This window comes from Passer domesticus, chromosome 1 (genome assembly GCF_036417665.1).
Source record: "Passer domesticus isolate bPasDom1 chromosome 1, bPasDom1.hap1, whole genome shotgun sequence".
Taxonomy (NCBI): domain Eukaryota; kingdom Metazoa; phylum Chordata; class Aves; order Passeriformes; family Passeridae; genus Passer; species Passer domesticus.
Genome location: NC_087474.1, coordinates 102,822,707 through 102,842,261, shown reverse-complemented (window position 1 = coordinate 102,842,261; position 19,555 = coordinate 102,822,707).

Sequence of the window (19,555 nt, the reverse complement as noted above, 5' to 3'; positions counted from 1 at the left end):
AGCTGGCAGAGTGCTTCAGCACCTTAAGTTGCTCAATTTGATCTTTGTGCTCAGGAACAAGGTAATTAAGCAAGCTACAATTTACAGAAATGTATTTGCCTTGACTTGTTGCAAGTCTTCAGACAGCGCTCCATCCTAAATCATTTGATAATGTAAGATGTTCTGTGCAGTTCCCCCACTTGACTGAGGGTTAGTTCAACAGGTCACAGAATCAGTAATTGATTCTCAGTGTGTCTCTGTTGGTTTTATTACAATAATGAGGACCATCTTTTTTCATCTCTGCTAATATGTTACCAAAACCATCAGCTTCTCAGTTTGGTGTCAGGATGACTTTGACAGGTTGTTAGCAACTATGTGATGTACAGAACATCACAGAGATGTCTCAAACTGTGTTGCTGTGTATCTTAAAGAGCCTTAGGTGGTCACAAAATAAGTGAAATCATTTTGGAGAAAAAGTTATAGCAACAATTGAAAATATTCCTACAGTTTTGATATCCTAATGAAGAAGTTCTTTATGCCAGTTTGTATTCTTGATCACTGAAGAATATTCTGTTTCACAGGAATTGGTGACATTGCAAAGCACCTACACTGAATTTACCAGAGATTTAAAACTCGAGAAAAACAACTAAACAACTTTCCTCACCTCCTAAGGTTCTATTTTCTTTCTTCTTCTTTTTTTTTTTTTTTTTTTTTTTTTTTTTTTTTTTTTTTTTGTTAAGGTGTATGGATCTTAAAAGACCTGAGACCTGTGGGCTTTTCAGAATAAAAACAGCAAACAAATAAAGAGATGAAAGTTAGAAAGGCAGCTCTACAGGATTACCACTACTTAATAAGTCACCTATTTGTCTGCAACACCCCCAAAGTTAGGGATAAAAACAGAATGAAAAAAAGGGCATAAAAATCTTCCCCCCCCCTCCAATTCAGAGAAAACTGCCTCATCAACATTCAGTCTGGGTTTATGTGACCTACAACTTTTGGTTTTGGGTTCCCAAGTTATGTTGATGCTTTTGAGCTGCTTCAAGATGAAGTTAGCATAATGTGGATAATACAAGGAAAAGAAGTTTAAACAACTCCTGGAGTGGTATTGCTGAGAGGTCTGTTTGCAAAACCAAGAAAAAGCAAGGCACTGTCACTTGAAAACAATGAAGCACAATACTTACGTCTTTATACACTGAAACAGTTTTTATGTACATGCTACTAATGAAATGGATTCAACAATGTAGTACTTTTATGGTCCATTTTATGACTAGGTAATTATATATTTTACCTAGTCTAAATTAATTGCCATTTTACTGTTCCTTGGTTTAAAGGGAAAAAAGGTATTTACTAGTATGCTGAGGAAGATTCTCAACATAATCTCAAACCTTTTATCAGCAAGGGGAATGATGTGTGAAAAATCCTCACTCTTTGTTCCTGCAGGAAAATTTTAGCTACTTTCTGGGGACATTTCTCTCACAAAGCTACTCCAGGCTTTCCTGCCATGCACTATCCTTTGGAACACAAGTGATTATCTTGGTTGTACTCCCCACATCCTGCTCAGAGGCAAAGAATGTTAGTGAGGCTGTTGGGGTCTCACAGAGGCCACAGTAGACAGAGTCAGATATTTGCAGACAGACAGTGAGTCTCAGATGTGGTTGTGGCCCCAAATTCAGCAGCACACACACATTGACTGTTAGATTCAATGAGAATTCTGTAACATATAATTAAGCATGTATTTATCTATTGAAATTTCAAGCAGGTTCAAGTCCCAAAGCCATGAAGGAGGAAAATATTTTCCTGAAAAGTATGAATGTTAAGCCTCTACATAAACTCTGCCACATGTGACCTCATGGAAGCGTCAGTATTCTTTCTTTCTTTCTATCTATCTATCTATCTATCTATCTATCTATCTGGAGATTGACAGTCAGTCTTTTTTTTCCAGAAGGCTGATTAGGTACAAGCATACTCAAACAATTTTACACCCAGTCTAACATTATAAGAAATAAATTGGATGAGAGGGAAATGAAAAAAGCAGATTATCTCTTGTCAGTGGAGATTCAAATGGAAGGAAAAAGAGAATCACATTGAGTATTCTATGATCAGAGATACTTAAATAGGAAAAAAAAAATTATTATGTCTTCTGAACCGTCTTCCTGCCACAAAGGGACTGTTCCCCCCAAATGACTCTTTTACATTTTTTTGCTACCTACATATAACACTTAGATGGCTTTTACTGCTTTTCTTGAGAGATTAAGTTGCAACAGAGCTCTCTTTTTTTCCCACACGAATGTAAACATCATTAGCTTTCTAAACATTATGGAAGCACTGAAAGCTCGTGAGAAATTCTGAAGATTATAGAGGAGAAAGAAAGCCCACCTGTGGCGGCAGGAAGGAGCCACATGCACTCCACACCCACAGTCTCCAGAGCAACTTGGCTGCTGCCAATGCAGCACCACACTGTCATTGCTCTTGTAACTACAACCCCATTTCACAATACTTTGCTCCCTGCAATTCTATCTTATGTGAAAAGACTCATGAAGAAAAAACAGAGCTTTCAAAATACTTCCCAATTTACTTTAAATAATTTATCCTAAATCTGATATGTTTTTAAAGCTTTTCTCCTGGTCCCCTTTAAAATGATAGTAGGCTTTGGTAGGGAACTTAATAATTTTCTTATTGTTTTTATCCACCTCCTTGTTATTCTGTTGATCATAGTAGCATCCAATTTCTATGAGCTTTTTCCTCATTAAAGAGAAAAAACAATGCTATGACCACCTTTGCCATTATGCATACAGGACTGGAAGTACAATATTTAAATGATCCATGATACTTTTGATTTGCAGCTGCATGCGGAGGGGGAAAAAAGGAGACTATTTAAAGCTACTGAAGCAGTGACTCTCAGCTCACCATTATTCTCTGTCCCTCAGCAAAGCCTAGTTAGCCACCATCCCAAGAAAAGCAGCGCCAGCTTTTGGGAGAGCTATTATCTGTTAAGTCTTCAGATCTTAAAGGGTGGTGGAAAACTTCACATTTTCCCAGCAGGAGAGCAGGGACTCAGTGTAGGTGTAAATCTCTGGCAGCTGACTGTTGGAGCCCACAAGCTGTACCTTGTAAATAATTCACTTAGGCACAGAAGAATCTGCATATAAGGATGAAATGTCATTTATAACTCATAGGATATTTGCTTCACTGAGAACAAGTTTCCAGCCCCTTCAATTCATTAAGTAGCACTAGGGAAGAAGGAATAAAGGTGATGTAAAATAAACCCTGCTTTTGGCTCGTAACTAATAGAGAACACTTAACAATAACGAAGATAAAAATGAAATTCTCTGGGGGAGAAGAAAGGGGGTACAGTGTTTCTCAAATCACTCAACTCAGTATAAATTTTACAGCTTCCTTATTATTAACTCTGTCAGAATCTCATCCTTCACATTATTGGTACGGTTTGACTTATAAGGAGGCCTTTAGCTGGAGGTAAGATTCTGGAAGGTGTTGGAAGTGTTTCCCTTTAGGCATTTTTGTGACTTGGAGTGGTTTGCTTAGAGAAAATACAGTGTAGTAAAACAGACCACCCTTCACTGAAATTCTATTCTATCATAATTTCATATATTAGTACATTACTAACATCTTAAGCCTCTGTTTTTCAGATGCTTATAATTTTGTATGACTTAGGTGATTTACATGAAGTGTTTCACGTGATCCAGTGTTCAATGCTGTTGGAAAACTGTTCCCCAAAATCTTCAGGTGAATAAATGGGTTTATGGAACAGAATTAAGGAAAAGATATGTACTGCCTGAGTTAAAAAGTCTGGGGAATCTTAAAGAGAAGATGAAAAAATTATTCAAAGGGATGCAGGAAAGGAAACCGATACTGAGAACTGAAGCAGGGTGCAGACTTGGTATTAATCATGACTGGATATCTAAATTAGGAATGTTTATTATCAGAATGTTTGTTCCAAATGGAATAGTGCCTTCAAAATCCAGACTATACACCTCTCTCACTGGTGAATGCTACACTATCTGAATTCTGCTTGTTCAGTGAATGTGGTGGGTTTTCATCCCTGCTTTTCCACTCATTACCCTTTGTCCTCACGCCACTTTAATTGAAAACTGAGGCAAAGGTATTAATTTAGTTTTGGGCCACTTATAGGTCTCTGCTATATTCTCGGTCTATAGCAGCTCCATTTCTTCATTCAGTGTTCTCCTTTTATTTATACAGCTGAGGAAATGGCTGCTATTTGTTTTAATCACCTCTGAAAGGTTTAACTCAGCTTAATTTTCCAGAAAACTTTCCTTTTGGGGAGATTCTCACTTCATATCTGTATTTCCTGCCTGAGGAAATAGATTTCTTTACCATTCAGGCGCTTTCCTTCTTTGAGTCCAGGCTTCATTCTAACAGTATAATTTGAGGTGGTTACACAGTTAAGTCTCAAGACTTTCCTTGCAATCCCTTTATTTCATGTTACAGTCTGTGTTCTCTGCTGTTCAGGTGACTTTCTTAAGTAGCTTCATTAATCCCTGAGCACTTGTGTTTTCCTGCTGAAGGCGTCTGGCAGATAACTCACTCTGAGTGTCCTTCCTAATGAAAGCATCCTTGATCTGACAATGTTCTTGGTGCTCAAGATAGGCAGTAGATTCCTCACTTTCATTTCCAGATCCAAAACTACCTTACATTCCTTGGTGTGTAGTTTACCAGTTTGTAGATCACCCCTGGAGAGAGGCTTCCTGGTTATCTGCAGTCAGACAGACTGGCTTCTTTGTGTGATCTTCAGCTCTCTCCCTTCTTCCTGAATGAAATTCTTCTTTCTGAACTTCTCACCACTACTGCATGTCATTGTCCCTCCTTTTTCTCTCTGGTTCTACTCTTACTTTTGGTATGTAAATCTCTGCTTTGTCCCTCGAAAACTCATTTATTTTGTCTGTTTGTAACTTGTCTCTTTTGAATTCTCTCTGGCAAAACTTCTTTTATCAACAGCTCCTTGTTGTGCCCAATCTACATGAACATGTCCATGTACAATGTGCTGTTTGTGCACCCGGCTAGTTTTTGCTCTCTCCCTGTATTGCCCAAGAAATTGTTAGAGCTGAGCTTCAACTTTTAGAGAAAGAAAAGTACCCAACCTGCTCTAATCACCATCTCCCATGGAAAATCCCTTGTTTTCTGATCCCTAGTTTCCCACCTCCTCAGCTAAGTGGCTGGTTCCTTGAAAGCTTCCAGGGAGTCCAGACTGATTGCTTCTCATGTGTCATGGGGAGAGAGATGTCAGTCAATGGGCAAAATATTGACTCCAAAAACTTGCTCCAGTCACGAGTTAGAGTAACTGTTCATAGCTTGGACAAGATAAACTATCCAGATCTTATTGACGTCATCAGTGAAAGGGAAAAGAAAATGAAGAAGGTAGGATCAGGATCACATCCACACTCTTCCCAGCTTTTTTATGATTAAAGGCCCAAACAGGGAGTTGACAGCTACTGTTTTGTACTGAAAGATTAGGCATGTTGGACCATGATTTTGGAGGCCAAAAATATAAGACAGGTGAGTAAATAAGTAAATGGAGCAAGGTGGGGAGGAAGGAATAAGAATTTTCAGCAGATGACAATCCCATTGGGACCAAGGACACAGGAGTGACACAGAATCATGGAATCACAGAATTAACTAGGTTGGAAAAGACCTTTGAGATCATTGAGTCCAATCTATAACAGCAGTAACTTGTAAGTATAGCAACAAATGGAGGGGCAAATTAAAAAAAAAAACAAAACAAAACAAAAAAAACCCCACAAAAAACCACAAAAAACCCCAACCACAAATCCACAGCTTTTTACCAGCAGCAGAGAAGTAAGTAAGTGAATAAATAAATAAATATCACCTTTGCCTTGTATCAAAAAACAGTACCAAGAAGAACACTTCTCTGACTTAGCCTTGCTAGGACAGCAGGAAGAAGAATGAGTCAGCAACAACCAAAAGGTTTCAAGGAAACAGAAAATCATATGAAATATATTAAGAGAACAAAAAATAAGGAGAAAAAGTAGACTCATTAATAAATGAGGAGGAAGATTAAATCAATGATGGGTCTAAAATAGCTAAACTACTGAAATTCTTTATAAAAATCTGTTACACAAGAAAAATAAGGGCAGGAGAAATGGATAATTAAGTAGCAATAACGACTTTGTCAAAGCTATTGATGAAAAGCAGGTAAGAGAATACTTAAAACATCTGAATATATATACAGATCAGCAGGTGTGCATGAATTTTAGAGTGTTAAGGGGATTAACTAATGAACTTACAGAAACACTAGCAATTACTTACAGAAAGTTACAGAGTGTGATGGGAAGGTACCAGAGAGATGAGAGAAAAAAGGAAGTACTGAAATTCTGAAAGGTAAAATGTAAAAAAAAAAAAAAAGACAAAAAAAATATAAGCACTAAGCATTCAGTGGTCCATCTTCTGTTTCCAGTAAGGCAATGGCATGTATATTAAGTCAGAAATCAAACCATAAGCCAAATTAACAGCAAGGTTTTCTACAGAATAAATCATGACAGACAAACCTTGACTTTTCAGATTAAGTTACAAAAGTGGGCAACAATGAAAAGGAATGAAATGCATCTGGACCCTCCTGAAATCCTACTTGAAGTGTGAATTAACTTTGATGTGAATGTCAGCATTGCCATAAACCATGAGTGAACTGAATGTCCATAAAATAAGGAAAATAATAAGTTGAGGTGTTCAGTTACTGAGGACTACCTACAGTGATGATATGAGCTAGGTCTAGTTTTATTTAAGATTTTTGATGGTGATGTGGCAAAGGTGGTAAGTAGCACAATGGGTTTCTACATGGTATGCACTAAAGCAAAGATGCTAAGTGATAACAGTAAATAATAAACTAACAATAAATCTTGTAAATGATAGCCTGTGTATGTAGATAAGTCAAAATAAAACAGTAAAACTCAATACAACTGTTGAGATCAGTGGCTACTGCAGCCATCTACGATGCAGAATGTGTTCAAATCATAAAAATTATTATTCAGGGAAGTTATTGCAAAAGTAAAATGAAAAAACTTCACTCTGAAGATGTTAAATCATTATGCTTTCTTATGGAAGCGAGAGATGAAGCCAATGGCATTTGGTTTTCCCAAGAGTCCCTCTGACAACTTTCAGCAATGATTTCCTTTTCTACAGCACTGTTGAGGCTGCATCAAAAGAGCTGCATACAGTTTGGGACATGTCAATATCAGAATGCTGTCAAGAAATTGGAGACAGTCCAGAGAAGAGTAATCCAAATGATTAAGAGTCTCGGGGGATTCATTTATAAAGAAGATTAGGTGAATTATATTTTGATTAGGAGTGCATTTTAATGGTGTATAAGTAACAGAAAGACATAAACACCAAGCAGGGAACAGAGTGATTTAGGATAGCCCCAGAGGTTTTGAAGGGATGAAGATCAAAAGAGAATTTAGGATATCAAGAAACATTTCTTAGCTCTGGGGGATTACATGGTTGCATATTTTCCCCTTTTTGATTTCAGAATGGACTTCAGAAGACAAGGAGAATGTTCTCACTTCTGGAGTTGTCACGTAGAACAGAATAAAATACTTATCCATCTGCAGGGAAGCATCTCACAGTGTGATCTAGTGAGTCTCTGCACCTTTAATGCCTCCTATCTCAGTAGAGAGGTGGGAGAGCCCCAGTCCCAGGGAGTCAGCCCCATGTGGTTTCCACTCCCCAAAACACTCCTCTGGCAGTGTTACCTTAACCCCAGCTAATGAGTACATCAGTCAGGAAGGGAACTCCCAGGGGTGACCCAATGGGTGACGAGCTACATTAGCTGATCACGCCTGTTGTTTATTTCTCTATAAAAATAAAAGGCAGTCTGCTGCTGTTGGGTACAACAGCTGTCAGTGCTTGGGTATGATGATAAAGACAGAATCAAAAGACAGCAAGGTATGAAAGGATAAATGCAGAAAGCTGGACCTATGCTTAATGAAGACACTGCAATAAATGACCTTTCTCAAATTAGTCTTGAGAAAATGCTTGTTTATTTTCTTCTAAGATGCTCCAGGAGCTTAAATAAGCATATGAATTCAGAACTGAAAGTATTCATGGGCTGAAGAAATCTCATTCTTAGTGAAACTCTTCAGTTTCTATGGAAGAAATAAGAATGTTTTCATTGATTTGGGACCTAATAATTTTTTCCATTATTCTAACTGGTTGTGAGGTGTTGAAGTGTTTCTCTAATTTACATAATCTAAGGACCTACTTAGGTTAAAAGGCTGATGGTTGTCATGTTAGTTTAAACTGAAATTAATCTCAGAAAACTGGACTGTGAAGAGATGTGTAATCTTAGATTTCTAGTGAGAACCATGTGCTTGGAGTTAACATGTATTTTTACCACCTATACTGGTAGCTGTGCAGCCACATCTTTTTTGAGTCATAGATACACATTACAATCAAATACGGGGATATTTCCTAGTATAGATTGTCTCAAATACTTCCTTTAGTTTCACATTGGCCTAATTCCTATACATTACCAGATGCATGTTGAGATGCTGCCTTAACATTAGCGTGCCTTAATGACTGCTCCATGTAGGAGGGAAGGCTACAGGGTGTCTCTTTCTTGGTCCATCTCCAGAAGCGCACAGCCCAATCCAGCTCAGATGCTCCCTATGCTCTGGGCAAGCTTATCCTGCCCACTCTTTGGGCCTGTGTCACTGTGGGCAGATGAAACAGGGCACGAGGAGATGCCTTGCTTTGGATACAGAGCAGCAGTCGGCATTACCACTGACTGAGAGCACAGGTGGCTGCTCTCTAAATTGGGTGTTAGGAATGGTATAAAAGTCCTTTCTTTTGTTGTTGCTGTCCCTTCCGTATTTCACTCTTCTTTAAAAGGTTTCCTCTACCTTACCCATTCTTTTCTAATGTATGTAGATCACAGTTTCACTCAGGGAGAGAACTGACATTTTGCATTAGACTCTTAGGCCTGCTTTGTTAATTTTAATTATTGTTCATTTACAAGTGCTGAATATCGTGGACTTTGTAATGGATGCATGGCGGTCCTTGTGATGCATCCAATTTGCAGGTGTCAGGTGCCAGGCAGCAGAAGATGGAAAAAAACAATGTACGTGCAGACAGTTTCAGTCAGTGGTTACACCCTGAGATGGAAAAGGATCAGCCAAAAGTTTAGACTGTGTTTGGACTCCGAGCAGCATGCAGTACATGGGTATTGTGGCAGGTCTTCTTCTTGCTCAAGTGTCAGTGGCAGGCTCCACTTGCAAGTGCTTCCTGCCACTGCTGCTCAAAAATGCATCCAGTCCCAGAGAAACTCTCCTCAGAAAAGATGTCTGCATACAGTACTACAGCACTATAAAAAGGATGTATATTCCAATTTAAAATATGCACAGATCATTCTCCGAGGTAGCAACAGTTCTTTTTCCCTTCCCCCAAGATAAGAGTGTAAATCACATCTTTTCAACAAGGCAGGTAGTGAGGATGACAAAATTCTTACATTCCTAAAGTGTTATTGGAGAAAAAATGTCACCTCCATGCATAATTGCATAACTTTACTACCTGTCATTTTCTATCAATCAAAAAAATGTTATACTTGAATTTGAGGACAAACATGTCTAATAAGATTTTAGATTGACAGCTGAATGGCTGTGCTCAACCTTATTTTAACTTTATTTTTTTGTTGTTGTTCACTGAATCAACATAGAGAGGATTATACCAAACTTAAGGGAAACAAATGCTCAGATATATTAATCCCTCATGCACACTTTCCCTCAAAAAAAAAATTTCTTTCTCTGTGGTTTTGTTAGTCAGCTCCCTTCAGTCTCACCGGTGCTGCAGCAGGAGACTAATGTTTCTTCTGTTGTATTTCCAGTGCAGCATTGCCAGATTTTGTTTCAATTATCACATAAATGTGTTTGATCACATGTAATCAGTTCCAGTGTCCTTGGTGCAGCAGAGGCTCCTCCCACGGCACCCCACATGTTCCCAAACCCTTTTCCTGGTTCAGAGCTCTGGCTTGATCATCCTTCGAGTGAAACATCTGGTTTCCCACAACAGCCCATGCTCCACACCGCAGCATTTACGCATCCTCTTCTTCAGGGTGTGCAACAGTATTCACTCCTGCACATTGGGGAATTATTCTCCCCCATCAGGAGTGAGCAGAGGCTCTCACCTGCTCTTCAGTTTTCCCTGTGTTAAACAGCACTCTCTTTCCTGTCTCTACATTCTGTGTTCTGTGTCTCTCTACCACTGCACCTTTCTTGACTGCACCCTGAAAATCACAGGGAACATTTTTTCACCACTTGTTTTCCTCTTTGGTACTGCTTGTGATCTACCTTGATATCTTCTCCATGTTTATTTTTGACTTTTCCAAGACTTCTCATCCTTGAACAGGTTACCAAGAACCTGTTTCTCAATTTCAGGCCTTTTTCTTCTTTGTGTTCATTTCCAGTCAGTTCTGATTGGACCTAACTGAACCTGTAACACATTAATAATGCTGAATTCTGCTGAAGTCTTTCTAAGTCATCACAAGTGCTCCAGAACAGGCTTTAGAATCACAAAGAAGCTACCAGGACTTCTTTAACACAGACACACAAGAAGGCAAAGGTAATAATGTAATCTTGGCCATCTTTTGCAATTTGTTTCAGTTCTGTATGTGAAACCACAACTTCATTTTTCTAAGGTACACCTGGGTAAGGAGTAAAGTTAAAGAGAAGATAGGGAAGACTGGTTGTTTTTGGAGAAAAAATGTCTTGCTAAAACTTCACACAAAGAACACTATTATTTCCTGCCAGGGGATCTTAAAGCATTCTCAGTTCAACCTTACATTCCTCCAGCTCTGCAGGAAGGCCATGATCACCTTCCCATACTTGTAGTGCAAAGCAGCTATGGCCAGAAAGAAAAACTGGGTGAGCAGTGATGAGGTTCAGGTGAGAAGCTGAACTCCACCCTTTTCCCAGTTGTCCAGTGTGCTGTAATGGACCAGACACTCCAGGGAAAGGTACTGCAGACTTTGCATGGTTGATCCACATTTTTTCTCAACTGCAGAAAGAAGCAAAGACCAGACAGAAATTTTGTGCCCAGGTTACAATAAGTGTTGTGAAAGCAGGAGGGTTAGAGATTCCCAAAGCTGACATTTATTTATCTAATTGACACTGCAGAAACATTGATGCTGAGGAGCCTGGTCTTGGGTGTGAGCAACAGAGGCAAGGTACAAGCTCTTATCCCATGCTCTGCTGTGTGCTCTCTGTAATTAGACACAAATTGGTTTTTCCTCTATATGTGAAAATCACATCCTTGATTGTAGTGGAGATCCCAGCAATTCCCAGTCTGCTTCTGAAGCAGACAGTGTAGGCTGAAGCAACACAGTGTAAGCTATATGTTACTCATGGCTTGTGGCAAAGCCGTAGAGAGCAACCAGAGACTGGTCTTGGTGAAGTGTCAATACTGGAGCAGTATTTATCTTCCAAATTCTTTAATGCATCCATTCCAAGTTCCTGAAATTGTTTGGACTAACTTAATGACAAATGAGCAAGTATTTAAAAGAGCCTTCATATCTGCAAGAATAACCAAGAAGCCAGATGTCAAACTGCTATCAGCCAAAGTCACAATTAAGTGCAACCCAGAGTTTCTATAGCAGGCACAATTAATTGCAGGCACAAAACTATGACTGCAAACCAGCGGTCATTAAAAAAAGAAGATTGAGGCGAGACATTCTGTGCATTCATGCTATTCTTTAAATTAACAACAAATAGTAATATTTTTTGCTTTGCAGGATCTTTCACATTCAATCTTTAAAATCCGTTACAAACAGCAGTGGCCCTGTGTCATAATATTCAGTGAAAGGGAAAATGCCAAGACTCATGGGAAAGTTTAAAATCAAATTAACTTGTTTAGCCCTGATATCACACATTCTGTTCAAGCCAGATATTTTCCTAGTGAGGAGAACAGCCTTCTGACAAAATTAGAAGAGGGTATTTATTTTACTGCTTCTTCTGTACTAGTTATGTTAATATTTCCAAAATTTTATTATTTCAATTCAAGGTATTGCCATAAAAGTGATCCATGGAGTGCAGGTTTTCTAGGGTCTCTTTGCTAGTGCAGCAGGTTTACAATGGTGCTGAGGAAGGTCTGCAGGACCACATTTTCCTGAAGGACATGTGTCCTGGCCGAGCCCTCCAGTATGCCTTTCCAAAAGCAATTTCCTGTGTCCCTTGCAAACAGTGACCAGAAATTGTCTTTCTCAAAGGCAAAATGTTAAAAGGTCTGCTCACACAAGAAACAGAGGCTCTTTGTGCAGCTAGAGATGGAGGGATGGAAGAGGCTTTGCCTTTTTTTTTGGTGACTTATGAAAACATTCCACCAGCCATTGCTCCACCTCTTCATGGAAAATATTAGACTACGGGATCATGCTGGCCAGATTTCTCTGCCTGTCAGGCTTCAGGATCAGAAGCACAGTGGCAGAAGCCCAAGAAATGCTCACAGCAGAACATACCTGCCTTCTTCTGGTCTCTCTACAGTCTGTCTTCTCACATCATGAATATCCTGCCAGGGGGATGGGGAAAGGGTAGATGGAGAGGGTGAGGGAGCAGAAGATGCTGGGGATCAAACAAAGTGCAAGAGGAAGCAGGGAGCTCTTGCCCGCTACATGACAGACAGATGCAGGCAAGTGAGCCGCTTTACACACTGACAGCAACCTGGCTGCATCCTCTGCCTGCACCCAGCACATTTCCTCTGAGAAGCACAGAGAATTATGGCTGTGCATTTCATCCCCATCCACGTTTTCTGTAGTCTGAGGCATGCCAGCTCTCTGCCAGTGCGAACTACAACCACTGCACTCTGGGCTGTGAGCTGAGCTGTGGGATGGAATACCATGACTGCTTCAGGCAGGTGAACTCCTAAGGGGCTCCAACAGCATCACCCGAGCTGCTTCTCAGCTTCATGCCTGCATTCAGTGACCAGTTTTTTCCCATCTTCAACCCATTTAATTGTGATGCTTGGGTAGGAAAGGTTTCTCAGGGTCCCGCTTCTCTATGGTTTAAGCAGGACGTCTGCCCATAATGGGATGGTTTTCAAAAAATCTTATTTAAAAAAAAATCATACACATGCAATGTTTCTTATTTTGTCCATTACATCATCAGCCCCATCTGTTTTAATGTTTCATGGGGTTGCATTGGAATTGATATTGTGGAGCAGAAACTGATGATCCCCCCTTTCTGCTAGTGAATCAGCAGAAGGAAAGAGTGAGATGAAAGAGCATTTTCTTTGTGTAGGACTGCTGCAAATTTTAGGCATGAGTTTGTGCTGAAACTCTTCAGGTCCTGTTGAACATTGGTGTGGTGAAGGATGAATACAACTGAAATGTTATGACTCTTAATATCAAAATGTTTTAGATACTACTTTTAGGACCACACCAGAAACAAGATCTTGCTATGGCCCACATGTCATTACACTGCGTTTCTTTCATAATGAGAGGCAAAAATTTCTTTGCCAGTTATAAGTAGTAGTTTACATAATCCCAGAATGCAACATGGGAAGGCTTTCAAAATAAAAATGAATAATAAGATCAGCATTTATTGGTTTTTTTCCCTTCTACATTGCCACTGAAAATTCTCATTGGTGTGGCTTTATATGAATAGTTCTCCAGAAGTAAATTATGAGCAAAATTCAAAGCCATCATAAATTAAATGTGCTTTTTTCCTGCTTTGGTGTACAAGACTTTCCATTAAGCTAGCCCCATATAATATACCTTGGATGTGTTCAAGAAAGCCCTGTAAATTATAGTAAGTATTTAAAATGGTAAGTAGACATTGAAAAAGGCCACATTAGGATTAATGAATGAAAGGGTTGATACTGAAAATGCACTTGTAAATAAATAACATGAAAAGTAAAGATGACACACTGTTAGGTTAGAGTTACAAGTGGGAGTATGATGATAAATCACACGACTGTTTGTCAGAGCTTCACATGTGGGTGCATGTACTCCTTAGTCCCTTTTTTCCCCTCCCCCCCCCCAAGCAAAACTTCTCCTTTTCCCTGCCCTGTTCCCTGTGTCTCCGGGAGAGCGATGGAACTTGTCTGCTTTCAGCACTGACTTTTGGTGCTGGAGGTGTGCTGGGCTGCCAAGTTCCCCACATGTTAGGGGCAAGGTATGCCTGCCGTGGCTTTGGCTGGGCAAGGGCAGTGCTTCAGGCCTGCTCCATTTATTCTGGTAATAAAGAGAATGCTTCTGACAGTGGGTGTATGCCAGTTTGCAGCTGAGCCTGGATTCACTGCTGCAGTTCACAGGTGTGTCGGGAAGTTGGTTGTTTCATTCTCCTTGGCAACAAGCCATCTTGGGACAGGATGTGGTAGTGAGAGGCGAGAAGGGAAGCGCTAAGGACGATATGGAATGTGGTGCTGGGATGAAAGGCTTGCAGCAGGTGGAGGAGAAAGCATCTTCCTCTCTCCCACCTCTCCACTAGTCCTGGTCTTAATTTGTTGCTGGATGTGACACAGGGCAGCTGAGATTGTAGAAGTAGCGTCATGATCATGGTCTGAGGTTTGGTCACAGTGGAAAGTTTAATTGAAGCTCTCTGTCTTGGGCTGAACAAATTCTCACAAAATGCACCAAAATCCCAAAACCCAAAGAGGAAAAGCTTTCCTCTCAGGCAAGATTTTTTCCATGTTTTCATTGCACCAGTCAGAAAGGCCATATATACTCATACAGATATTGGTGTCATCACATCTTGTATCTCATATCATGTCATCATCTGTGGGAGCAGTTCTGTGCAGTCTGTTCAGGCTTAGAATTGAAATAGTTCACAGACTGAGATCCAAAAGCATGGAGCAGAAATGAAAGGGGAGGGGGGATAGGTGCTGAGCGACCAGGAAACGTGTGTCAGTACTTGCAAATCACCTGGGCAAAGGGATGCATCTGCCTGATGACATTAGGGTTTCCATGTCTGAGTATGTCTTTTGTAGCTGGGATTGGAAAGTCCACAGTAAGGTTACTTCTGCTTAAAAATTATATGAAGTGGCTGCATGCAATCAAACTCTGCCTCCTAATGACATGGAGTAAGTCCAAAACATGATGACCTTAATGGAGCTACTCTAGATGCAGAGCAGCGCAAGACAGGATTTGGCTGTGGCATGTACAGTACATGAAGTGATGGGTGGGTATGTTTTTATAACCTGATTTTACTTCCCTCCATAGTATTCAATTTTATCCACATAGGCCCATTGAGAAAACAAGGTTCTGCTCTCAGTGAAGTGTTTATGGGCCCATACAGCCAAAGGAATACCTTTTATGTGCCTGTGGCACTTTGAATATCTTTGAATGGGAAGGAATCTTTGTGGGCAAGAATAAATCCACATACTTTTTGGTCTGCCATGCAAGGAAGGGCAGAGTGGCAGTCAGTGCCACCTAAATCTTCACCAGACCCCAGGGAAGGATTTAAGTTCAGGTTCCCTATTTGAGTAAGCACTAGGAACAAATGGTAACATAAAGGTTAGTAGAAGATTATAAATAGGATAATAAATGGAGAAGGAAGGATTATACTACCACATTAGAAATCATTTGAAGGGAAGGTAGAAACTCTCATGCTTTGCAATAATTTTTGAGTGCCCAGATTGATGGCAATCTATCTGTGTTATTTATTATAGAGATATATGTTTTGAAATATATTTTTTAAGAGAGTTTTTAAATTATTAGAGCTACAAATTTGAGTAGAGCACCAAAACTCTAATAGGCTGAAGTAGAATGTTAATAGTGTAGATATAAACATTTACTGTGGATATGTGTCTGAGTATATCCAATCAGCTGAGAGAGGAAAAGAACATGTTTCTCATGTGGCCAGTATTATCTAAGTAATTTGGCATATACTTTTGAATAGTCCTGATTAACTGTTTTATGAAAAACACTCTGTCAGATAAACTCACATAATTGGTAAAGGGGAAGAAACCACAGTCCATCCATAGAATGACTGTGAGCAGAAAGAGGTAAATTACCCCATCTGCTTTGAACTCTTCATTCAGCTCAATGCAGTTCATAAAACTGAAAAGTCAAATAGTATGTTGTAAAAGGAGGGCTTAGGAGTTGAGATGGTGGAGAATTGTAACAATCTCTGCTCTTTATTGATCTCTATAACCAGAGTTTGCAAGTGCCTCTCAACCTTCAGTTCTGCACTCCATGGCATAGATACAGTGGCATTTAACCAGCAGATGCAAGAGGCAAATTATCAACATCTGCCCAATCCGAGTAGCATCACTCAGAGCTGGCCTGATTGAGCCACTTCACATGGGAAAAAATAAATAAATCCAGTTTTAAAGTAGAGTAGTATTTTTTGCAACCTTGCCACCGTAATTGAGTTATTCAGATGTGATCTGTCATGTCCCCAGCCCCACATCATTTTATAACAAGAATCTGAGGAGCTATATGACTTCCCTGTGTTTTAAGTCAAACCTGTGGTGGAGCAAGAAACATCTTCCCTGCCCCTGGATCTGCATCCTTCCTCTTTAGATATAACAGTTACAAACTTGAGGGTGCAGGCTCTCTGTGAGTTAGTACATGCTCTTTATCAAGGAAAATGCAACAGCAAAGGGTCCAATGTGTTTTTCATAGACAAACTAATAAGAGGTTTGAATTGCAGCTTCACTGCTAATGTTGCTTCTTTTCAGCCACGCAAGGCTAATGTGGATGGTGACAACTGTGCTGTGATTGCAGCCCAACCTTCTGTTGTACAGTAATGCATGTGGTGCACTTTCAAATGAGGTGTCAGTGAGTGTTGCAGCATTGGCAAAGTTGGCATGGAGTGGGCAACCAACAGCAGCAAATGAGAACAGGCAGAATTGAGACAATGAGCAAAAGGGTCATGGGATATCCTAGGAGGAGGGTGCAAGACATGATCATTATTCTGCCACTGCTCATGATGATGAACAGAACAGGAAAGGGCAAAAGAAGTGCATATGCTGATGCCACTGGAGGTATAGGAAGATGTGGACAACAGCAGGTTGTGTTTACATTGATAAACATATCACAAGGTCCCTGTCTGGGAAGTGATTGAAGCAGCAGAAGCCAAATAAGAAGGCAAGCAAAGGCAGCAACAGGAAGGACTACCACTGCGGTAGAGAGAACATCGAAGATTTCCAAAGGACAATTTCCATTATGTAGACTTCCACACTCCTTTTGCCCTTAGTCTGGTTGAGAAATCCTGCAGGAAAGGTTTCATTACAATTTGTCACATGTTTGGGCTGGGCATCTACACTACTCACTGCTTTCAAAACTCACCTGAAATGCAGGCAAGACTTAGGGAACGGCTGGGTTGTGCTCATGAGAAAGGAGTCTGATGAGCAGCCTTGGCTCATGGGTCTCAGGGCATGGGTGCCTCACAGTGGGGAGGACAGCCACCTTCTGCTGCCCCTTTGCCTGAAATATTTTGGCAGGTGAAACTTGGAACCTTGGTTATGCTGGTAACACTTCAGTCATTTGTAAGTCACTAAGCAATCTTCATGAAACTGAGCTCAGCTCTCTATCTGTGCTTTAGGAAAGTTTCATTATATTTTAAGGGCTTGGTTTTTCCTTCTTTTGAAACGGAGAGCTTCTTACCTGTTTCTGCCGCTCTCAGGTTTCAGCCTAAGAGATTAGTTTAGCAATCAGGAAATTACTAGCATCATGCTAATTTTAGTATTGTTCATGCACTGCAAAGTGACTTGCTACAAAGGAAAAAACAACACACCACATTTGAGCAATATTTGTGCAATATGTCAGACATGTAGCAATATTCTCTGTGATTATCACCCCATACAATTTTCAAAGCAGTGATGAATTGTGACAGATCCTCCTCTGAAATAACCCATCATAGTTTATGAAATTGGCGGAAGTATATCAGCTTACATCAGCTGAAGATCTGGGCTGCATTTCCAGCTTTCTGCTAATACATTTTTATGATGGAAGTGAGTACCTGAGATGAACTGAGAGTTAACCTCTCTAGGTGCACTTTATATTCTTCTTGTGAGAAACACTAGATATGTTTCAAACTCACTTAAACAAAGATTCAGCCACTGAGTATTGAAAATTAATAACATCTCTGGCAAAGTCTGGCAAAAATATGGCTGAAATTTCCCCCATGTGTAGCAAGAATTAGGGAATCCAGGGTAAGCTACTGATCCTGAGCTGTCAAGCAAAGAAAAATTTAGAAATTATGAAAACAGAAAGCAGACTGTACTTGCTACTTCTTTCTCAATATAAGCAACTTGATTTCACCTAAACCACATCTCCGGTATGTGCACAAGCATTTTTAATAGATATTTATAATATCAGTGAAATTGTAGTATCTATTAGTAACATGGTATCTGTAGTAACATGGTATCAATTGCAATACCATCAGTGTAGTTTTAAGATTTACCATGGAAGAACACCCTTTTCTGTGTGTGAATAGTGGAGCTTGGGGATTAGCAAAGTGTGACTTAGCATAGTTCTGCTGACTGGCTAAAAAGATACACATCCCTTTTCCTTGTCATTTAGAGGTGAAGATGAGTTAATTCAGAAAAGGCCAAGTTACTGACACTTTTAATAATAAAGCAACTCTTCAGAATGGTAGTGTGAGGTGAATGATTTGTAATGGCCAGTCTAACAATGTGAAGGAGACGTCATGAGTTTCTTCCTCTATTAACATGTTTAGTAGTTACCATCCTTTAGGAGCTTTCCTAGTAATTCCTTTTTATTCACATTTGTGTCTTTTTTTTTTCTTCACTAATCCATCAAAAATGCTTTATTTATTTATTTTAAAAGACCACACAAAGAACTGATCTACCTTACACAAGTGTCTGGTGGGAAATAGTCATGTAAATTTTGATTCACTGAATGCAGGAAAGAAGGAGGCCACCACCTAAGAAATGGATGACAGCATCTGAAAGTGGTTCCAGCATTTTAAAAGCAATTATGGGGGGTAGATTTATGCACGAAACCTGCTCTGTACATTAACTAAATTTGTGGGTTTAATCACTGGAAGGAGAAAACCAGCTATGAAATACTGAAAGTAACAGGTCATTGTAGATATTCCCTCGAGAACATAATTTGTGTCGGTGTGTGTAGACAGGACTACGCATATGTGTTGCAGAAGTGACAAAGGAAAAGTCAGTGAACATCCTCCAAAAGCAAATACAGGATAATGCTGGAATATATGGTTTCCTGAATAAAGAAAATAAAGCTGTGACTATGTGAAGATTTCTTAGTATGGGAATGGCAAAGGAGTAATGCATTCTTCACTCCAATGGAAATTAATGGAGCATGCATTCCTCATTCTCAGTCTATTTGAGGCTGCAACAGGGGATATCACATCTGGCAAAACTACTTTGAGTCATGTTATACTACTTATAACATCATCTGGACCTTAGGAAACAGCTTTCTGAAAATAAGGAATGCTGTACAGTACCTGACATTAGCCCTGTTGAAAGGTACTGATAAGTTGCAGAGGCCTAAGAAATTAAGGGCCACATTTGCATGGAATTTGCCTGCACTTTATTACAGTCAGTTCCCTGGTTTTGTAATTTTAACTGCCCTTTTCCCACAAGTGCCTTCCCCAGGGTGAGTAGGGGG